This window comes from Acipenser ruthenus, chromosome 8 (assembly GCF_902713425.1).
Source record: "Acipenser ruthenus chromosome 8, fAciRut3.2 maternal haplotype, whole genome shotgun sequence".
Taxonomy (NCBI): domain Eukaryota; kingdom Metazoa; phylum Chordata; class Actinopteri; order Acipenseriformes; family Acipenseridae; genus Acipenser; species Acipenser ruthenus.
Genome location: NC_081196.1, coordinates 46,153,444 through 46,162,557, shown reverse-complemented (window position 1 = coordinate 46,162,557; position 9,114 = coordinate 46,153,444).

Here is a 9,114-nt window from a genome sequence, read left to right as displayed (position 1 = left end):
GTCTGCAGTTTTATTTATTTATTTATTTATTTATTTATTTATTTATTTATTTTTTCACCCGAAGTGATTTATTTTAGCCCGCAGAGGGCGCTGTTATCCATGACCTGAATACCAGCGATGGTAGACAGGTCCACAGAAATACCCACAGGTAAACAGACACGCTGGCGCATTCACAGGTGCTCTGAACTAATAATAACAAAAGGCGAAATCAAAAAGAGAAAATTAAACACAGTAATCAAAAACTACAAAGAAAAGGTGCTACACTCGGCAGCGTTACCCCGACCGTCGCTACCCGCATAGCCCGGGTCCCTGTCCTACACTTGACCGCTCCCACAGCCTGCTTGCTATATACTTATGGGGTCTGCCCAAGGTTTCCCCGCTATCGATATTTTTATTTTCTTCTCTTTGGGTTTCTTTAGTTTTTTCTTTTCTCGGTCCTGGAGCAGAGCTTCCGCTAGCTCGTTGTTTCGTCGTACAGGGGCAGAGCTGAGGGAACAACAGAATGTTATTTTATAGGCCCAGCAATCCCCCCAAGGCCCGCCTCTCAGCCACTCAGAGAGAGGGAAAGCCCACACACCCTCTCTCCCACCTCTCTGTGTCACTGCCATGACTGACCGGAGAATATTGCAAGGCTGCTGCCCTCTTCCTGCAACACTATGAACGCACCAGAAGAGTCAGCACAGATCTCCCCCGTTTCAATCCTCTATATCTCGTGTAGTGGTAAATACAGCATTAACTTTGTCCACAATAGCCTGCCACATTAGATTTTTCTGACCTTAGGATTGTTGTTTTTTCTTCCCAAATAATGCGTCTTCATTTTGCAAAACTTCAGTTTTTATCAACGTTTTTTCCTCAGTAAAATTTGCTTTTCTGCACCTTGATACAGAAGTTATTTTGTGAAAAAACAAATTCTCAAGCACACCTGAATATATTCCCAGCTTTTAAAGGAGTTAAAAGATCTGACATAAAAAAGGCATTATGTTTGTAATAGATAATGAGAGCCACATAGTTTGAGAGTAACATGTTGATGTGTGAGTGTCTGAATGATATTTTTCTAAAATTGGATAAGCGTAAAATGAAATGCAAATCACATGTTAAAGGTTTAGACAGGAACAAGACTGTAACAACCCTGAATTGTTTCAGAAATGTAAAATGTGTATTTCTTTATAGAACAAGGAGAGCAGAGTAATGTCAGAATCAATGAGACAGGTATGTAAAACAAAACTGGTTAAGGGCCAAAAATGCATGGTATATTTTATAGTAGTTGGAGACATTCGGGATTTTAGTGAGTGATAAACTTGACATACCACACACCTTTATACAGGGAACTTACAATTGAAGCTCACAGGAAAACCTGGACTAGCTCAGAATTATACACAACAATGAGTATTTGCTTTGGGTATTTTTTATGCTCGTTGTTTCGCAGATTTTTTTTTCTCTCCATAAATCAGCTTTTTGGTCTTAAACGTTATAACGTAACGTAATGGTAATTCCTACAAGTTTAGAAGATTTACTTTTTATTATTTTTTTGCTTAAGTCATGCCTTTGTTACTGTACTGTGCTTACTAAGTAAGCCTAAGTAAGTCTAATGTGTGTGGTAGATAGGGCCCTTAGGTGGGAAATAATGACAGCACTAGAACATAATAGGAAAACAGTCTGACCACAGTGTCCTATATCCTTTTTTTCTAATGTTTATTATTTTTTATTGCAGCTCCATTGATGGAAACAAACTCAAACAAGTCTGACAGTGAAAATGAGCCAGGTATGAATAAACATTTGAACAACTGGTATTTGTATTTATTATTAGTAATATTAGAAGAACGCTAGTTTACAGCTAACATAAAGAGTGTTCATTTTCCTATTCTCTGATTGTGGGTTAAAATTAGGTCAAAATATTTACTTCTACAAAACGTACTCCCTAAAAGTAAAGAAATATATATTCTGAAAAATAGGGACAGAGGAAAAACTTGAAGACAGATACACTTCAGTTTGTTTCCTTGCACTAATAGTTATGTTTATAGTGTATTTATATTGTTTTTAAACCTTGGTTTTTACCTTTCTGTGTTTTTCCCAACTGTATTAGGTCCTGAAGTATTGAACGTTAAGGATAAAAAAAAGATATTTGAGGGCGGTATGTAAACTTTTTAAAAACAGTTTGTGTTGCAATACTCAAGGTCACAATTAAACAACTAACAGAAAAGCAAGAAAACACAAAGACATTTGATTGAGGTTTAATCAAGAGGAAGGGGCTGACTGGTCGTGTTCTCTTGTTGCACTTGACTGATTGATGAAAATACTTTTCATTTTACCTACCTGTATCTATTAACTAGCTTTGGCATTTATATTTCCAAGGAGTGTTTATTATATATTTAATATATTCTTTATCAGCTCCTGTTATGGGAACACAAAAAAACAATGCTGACCGTGAAAATAAGCCAGGTATGAAATAATTATTATGGTAGAGTTCAAGCTCTTTGTGAATATTCTGTAGGTGACAAAAGATTTAATTCAGGCCTGAATCAAATCAGAGTTTATGGGGAAGCTTTGAAAAATGGACTTCATGTTTATTGATTATGTGATTTTCTCTGTCAAGTTTGATTGTTGGTATAATACTTGAAAAGTATCTTTTTTTATGCTAGTTATTTTAGTCTTTGCTGTTTTTTTTCTTCATAAATCAGCTTTTTGGTGTTTTAAATGTGGTAATGAGTATACATTCAGTAATGATAATTCCTACAAGTTTGGACGATTTACTTTTTATTTTGTTTTGTTTGAGTCATGCATTTGTTGCTGTACTATGTTTTGAAGTACTGGTATTAAAAAATGATCTTTATCACATGACTAATGAATATTGGTGGCAATAATTTTTTTGCCGAATGTACTTTTGGTTAGGAGGTGAAGTATCTCAAAGACTAATGTGTCTGGTAGATTAGGCCCTCAGACGGGAAATAATGACAGCACCAGAAAATAATAGGAAACCAGTCTGACCACACAGTGTTGCTCAATGGATTACATTATGTCCTATATCCTAAGCTTTTTCATATGCAGTTCTAATGAATGTTTTTTTTTTTTTTTTTATTGCAGCTCCATTGATAAAAACAAACAAGCATGACAGTGAAAACAAGCCAGGTATGGATAAACATTTCAATAACTGGTATTTGTATTTGTTATTAGTAATATGATAAGAACGCTAGTTTACCGAACACATACAGAGTGTTCACTTTCCTATTCTCTGATTGTGGGTTCAAATGAGATCAAAGTATTTACTTCTACAAAACTTGCTCCCTTAAAGTTAAAAACATTATATTTTGAAAAACAGTAAAAACTTGAAGACAGATACACTTCAGTTTGTTTCCTTGCACTAATAGTTATGTTTATAGTGTATTTATATTGTTTTTAAACCTTGATTTTTACCTTTCTGTGTTTTTCCCCACTGTATTAGGCCCTGAAGTATTGAACGTTAAGGATAAAAAAAAGATATTTGAGGGCGGTATGTAAACTTTTTAAAAACAGTTTGTGTTTTTTTCAAGGTCACAATTAATCAACTAACAGAAAAGCAAGAAAACACAAAGACATTTGATTGAGGTTTAATCAAGAGGAAGGGGCTGACTGGTCGTGTTCTCTTGTTGCACTTGACTGATTGATGAAAATACTTTTCATTTCACCTACCTGTATCTATTAACTAGCTTTGGCATTTATATTTCCAAGGAGTGTTTATTATATATTTAATATATTCTTTATCAGCTCCTGTTATGGGAACACAAAAAAACAATGCTGACCGTGAAAATAAGCTAGCTGTGAAATAATTATTATGGAAGAGTTCAAGCTCTTTGTGAATATTCTGTAAGTGACAAAAGATTTAATTCAGGCCTGGGGAGCTTTGAAATATGGACTTCATGTTTATTGATTATGTGATTTTCTCTGTCAAGTTTGATTGTTGGTATAATACTTGAAAAGTATCCTTTTTTATGCTAGTTATTTTAGTCTTTGCTGTTTTTTTTCTTCATAAATCAGCTTTTTGGTCTTTTAAATGTGTTAATGTGTCTCCAGTGCCCCGGGGAGAAGCCTCACTGTCTCCAGGACCCCAGGGAGAAGCCTCACTGTCTCCAGTTCCCCGTAGAGAAGCCCCACTGTCTCCAGCGCCCCAGGGAGAAGCCTCACTGTCTCCAGTGCCCCAGGGAGAAGCCTCACTGTCTCCAGCGCCCCAGGGAGAAGCCCCACTGTCTCCAGCACCCCAGGGAGAAGCCTCACTGTCTCCAGCGCCCCAGGGAGAAGCCTCACTGTCTCCAGCGCCCCAGGGAGAAGCCTCACTGTCTCCAGCGCCCCAGGGAGAAGCCTCACTGTCTCCAGCGCCCCAGGGAGAAGCCCCACTGTCTCCAGCACCCCAGGGAGAAGCCTCACTTTCTCCAGCGCCCCAGGGAGAAGCCTCACTTTCTCCAGCGCCCCAGGGAGAAGCCCCACTGTCTCCAGCACCCCAGGGAGAAGCCTCACTGTCTCCAGCGCCCCAGGGAGAAGCCTCACTTTCTCCAGCGCCCCAGGGTATGTGTCAGTGTGGCAGGGTGGAAGCCCTGCCAGTGTGTGTGGGGAGAATATTGGGTTGGCAAGGAGGGGGTTAAATTACCACCTATGAACACCTATTTTATACACTTGTGGCTTAATTAGTCATTTATTCAATTGTTGGCTCCCACACACATTGGCAGGGCTTCCACACTGCCACAGGCCACCATAGCTATAGTTTATAATGGTTATAGTGGCACCATCATTAATTCAGGCCCCAGTTAGATTAATGTAACCCCTTGTTTAGGTCAATCTTAGCTTTGTTTTGAGACCTAAACTTTGAAAAACAGATTTCATGCTCATTGATTATATGATTCTCTTTATCTGGTTTGATTGTGGGTATAATACTTTAAAATGATTCCTTTATGGTAGTTATTTTATAAATCTGTGCTCTGTGTCAAAGCCTCATCTCAGAAACTGCTTGAGATAGTGACTTCATATTTGCAGGGTTATATAACCCCTGCATGTCAAATGTCTTGCTGATCATGACAATGACCTCTGACCTAATATTAGTGCCATTTTGAGGTCCTGTGTTTGTGCTGTACAGACAGTACACTATACTATGGTCTGCAGTTTTGAATGGAACTATTTTCCTAAACCTGTGTAGCTGTCTAATGTTGTTCTCAGCACCTTACTCTTCTGTTTTTAGGGGACAAGGACAGCGATGGGAAGAATACAGAATGAGCACGGTATTGCATTATGTTTCAAATGATAATAACCTCACTTCTCATCAGTAGATACACAACCTGTAATATATTCAATTAGAATGTATATCTGACAAATGTGCAGATTGCTGTCAAAATTATTTAATGACACTGCAAAAAAAAAAAGGCAAAATAACTCATATGCACTTATGGGTTAGACAGTGGCCATGAAATTAATTTCCTTTCCCTATTGGTTAAATCCCCTTGTTCTACTCTTCAAAAAATTATTCTATAAACATCTACTGTTGAGAACCCTAAATATATTTATTTATTTTTACAGCTGGAAATTCAACTCAAATAATCACTGAAACTGATATCAGTACTGAAGAGGACAGAGAAGAGACTGGACAATAACATTATTTTTACATACAGTTTCATTTTTTTTCTTACACTTTATTTTTACATACAATTACCCATTTATACAGTTGTTTTTTTTTTTTACTGGAGCAATCTAGGTAAAGTACCTTGCTCAAGGGTACAGCAGCAGTGTCCCCCACCTGGGCTTGAACCCATGACCCTCTGGTCAAGAGTCCAGAGCCCTAACCACTATTCCACACTGCTGCAATTATATTGCTTAGAATTACATCAAAAGCAAATGGCGGGGAAAATGTTGTTCTAAAATTGTCTATACATTTGTATTCCGTAACGTAACAAGTCACATGCACAACACTATATTATTATTATTAGTAGTAGTAGTAGTAGTAGTAGTAGTAGTAGTAGTAGTAGTGGTATTATTATTAGTATTATTAATTAATCATTTAGCAGATACTTTTATCCAAACCTATTATACCTGATTAAATAAGAGATGGAGAAATGTATAGAAACCTTAACCCTGAACAGGCTGTGCTGTGTGGTGAAACAGAGTGGAATGGAAAATGAATTCATCTAAAATGGTCAGAGGTAGTAACACAGATATTTTCAACAAGTGCTTCTGGGCTGATAATGCAGATGTTCTCACTCTGAAACCTTTTTGAATGTAATTTGAGAATGAGAATATGCAGTGTACAACCTTGTTGAAGGTTTTACCACACTACGGGACTGCAGTCTGCAGAAATGCATAAAGAACTACCCTGTCTGATAAAACCGACGTACAATAGCAATGTGGTTTCCACTGTCACCTCACAGATTGCTCAACAGGCAAGATACCTTTTTACATCTTTGAACTAGAACTTCAGTTTTCCTACCAGCACCCTTCATCTTTGTCAGCCAGTTCAGCTTTGAGAATTGTGTTTATTATACAGTAACCACAGTAATCAAGTCACTCTTCAAGCAAGATTCCTAACCCATGCCGGTGGATGCCTATAGTTTTTATCTGCTGTACAGTTATGATTCACTTCAGTTTATCAGACAAAAAGGTGTTCAAAGTTGTCTTTATGGTTGTAATATCAAGCCTTATAAATGGTGATGTTTATTCACAAAGCCAACACTCTCTCTAGTGGCTTAAGAGGAAATGACATTTCCACACCAACAACTACAAAATGTCTCTACACACTTTAAAATCTACATTTATGCAGGGCTAATTTGTCTCCCTGCCAATACAATATTAGTATATAATAAATGTAATTAATATACTTGACTACTAGGATTAGATATATTTGGGACGTACTGTATAGTATGCTTAATAACGAACATTCTTATAAGTCATTGTTAAAGTGTTGTAGCTAAGATAAATGTTGAAAAAAAAAAAAAAATATATATATATATATATATATATATATATATATCATTCATATTTTATTGCTTTTTAATATACAATCTAATAGCAATACATTTTTCAGTTCATCTGCCTGCATGTAATCAATGCATATTAAAGTATATTACAATGTTTCACAAATATCTCAGTCAACAGATGCATATTTAACTCTGATATGCTCCTGGTATAAAATAAGTTGGATCAAGGGAAAAGTGGTCACAGTAAAAGGATAAAATAACTTTGTGTAGCTCAAAGTCCCACATAAAAGATTAATGATCAAACTGAACGTAGTAGGGATTCAAGGAAATGCATGCACATGGGTTAGGGAGTGGTTAACATGTAGAAACAGAAAGTACTGATTAGAGGAGAAACCTCAAAATGGAGCGAGATAACCAGTGGTGTACCACAGGGATCAGTATTAGGCCCTCTGCCCTTCCTAATCTACATTAATCACTTAGATTCAGGAATAGTAAGCAAATGTTAAATGTGCAGACGACACAAAATTAAGAGGAGTGGCAAACATTGTTGCAACAGCAAAGGTCATTCAAAATGATCTAGACAGCATTCAGAACTGGGCAGATTACATTTAATATAGAAAAGTTTAAAAGAGTAAGGTACTGCACGCAGGCAATAGAAATGTGCATTATAAATATCATATGGGAGATACTGAAATTGAAGAAGGAATCTATGAAAAAGACCTAGGAGTTTATGTTGACTCAAAAATGTCTTCATCTAGAGGGGAAGCTATTAAAAATGCCAACAAGATGCTTGAATATATAGTGAAAAGTGTTGAATTTAAATCAAGGGAAGTAATGTTAACACTTTACAATGCATTAGTAAGACCTCATCTGGAATATTGTATTCAGTTCTGGTCACCTTGCTACAAAAAGGATATTGCTGCTCTAGAAAGAGTGCAAAGAAGAGCAACCAGAATTATTCTGGGTTTAAAAGGCATGTTGTATGCAGACAGGCTAAAAGAATTGAATCTATTCAGTCTTGAACAAAGAAGACTACGCAGCGATCTGATTCAAGCATTCAAAATCCTAAAAGGTATTAACGATGTCGACCCAAGGGACTTTTTTGACCTGAAAAAAGAAACAAGGACCAGGGGTCACAAATGGAGATTAGATAAAGTGGCATTCAGAACAGAATGGGAGGTACTTTTTTACACAGAGAATTGTGAGGGTCTGGAATGAGATAAATGAGATTCAGTTTGCTCAGGAAGAGTGGGACAAACTACCTGTTAACAGGTGCAGAAGTCTCATTGAGAGCTACAGAAAACGTTTGATTGCAGTGATTGCCTCTAAAGGTTGTGCAACAAAATATCAGGTTAGCGGTCCCATCATTTTTGTCCATGCCATTTTCATTTGTTTTATTATTTACAATATTATGTTGAATAAAAAATCAAAAGCAAAGTCTGATTTCTATTAAATATGGAATAAACAATGGTGGATGCCAATTACTTTTGTCAGTTTCAAGTTATTTCAGAGAAAATTGTGCATTCTTCGTTTTTTGTGGAGGGGTACCAACAAATTTGAGCACGTCTGTGTATATATATATATATATATATATATATATATATATATATATATATATATATAGTAAATACACATAGGTACAGTATATTGATATAATTTGGTTACAATCCATATACATAAAATAAGAGGACACTCTGTTCCATATTAAAGTAAATTCTGAGTCCTTATCTAAAAAAGCTGAGCTCACTCTTTCCAAGTTAATAACATCCAGTACAGAGTTCTTCCAAAGTGCTAACACTGGGGGGTCAGTATCCTTCTAGGAAGTTAATTTCTTTTAGCTATGAGGAGTAGAGAAAACTTAGCAATTTAGACTATGGTTTACTAACTTGAAGAGTAAATATGTCTCCTAAGATTACAACTAAATGGTTGCAGGGGGTATGTATTTGTAAACTATTAGGAATATGCATAAATATGGTGGTCCAGTAATCATGTAGCTTACTACAACTCCGTACCATATGGAAAAAAGTTCCTTTACCTGAGTCACATCTCCAGCATCCTGTTTCAAACACATTTTAATAATCTAACAGAGTAAAATCAATTCTATTTATAATTTCATACCGAGTGGATCTTAATTTGGCATTGGGTGAAGATAATGCAATATTGCTATTGATGTTATTCTAGGACG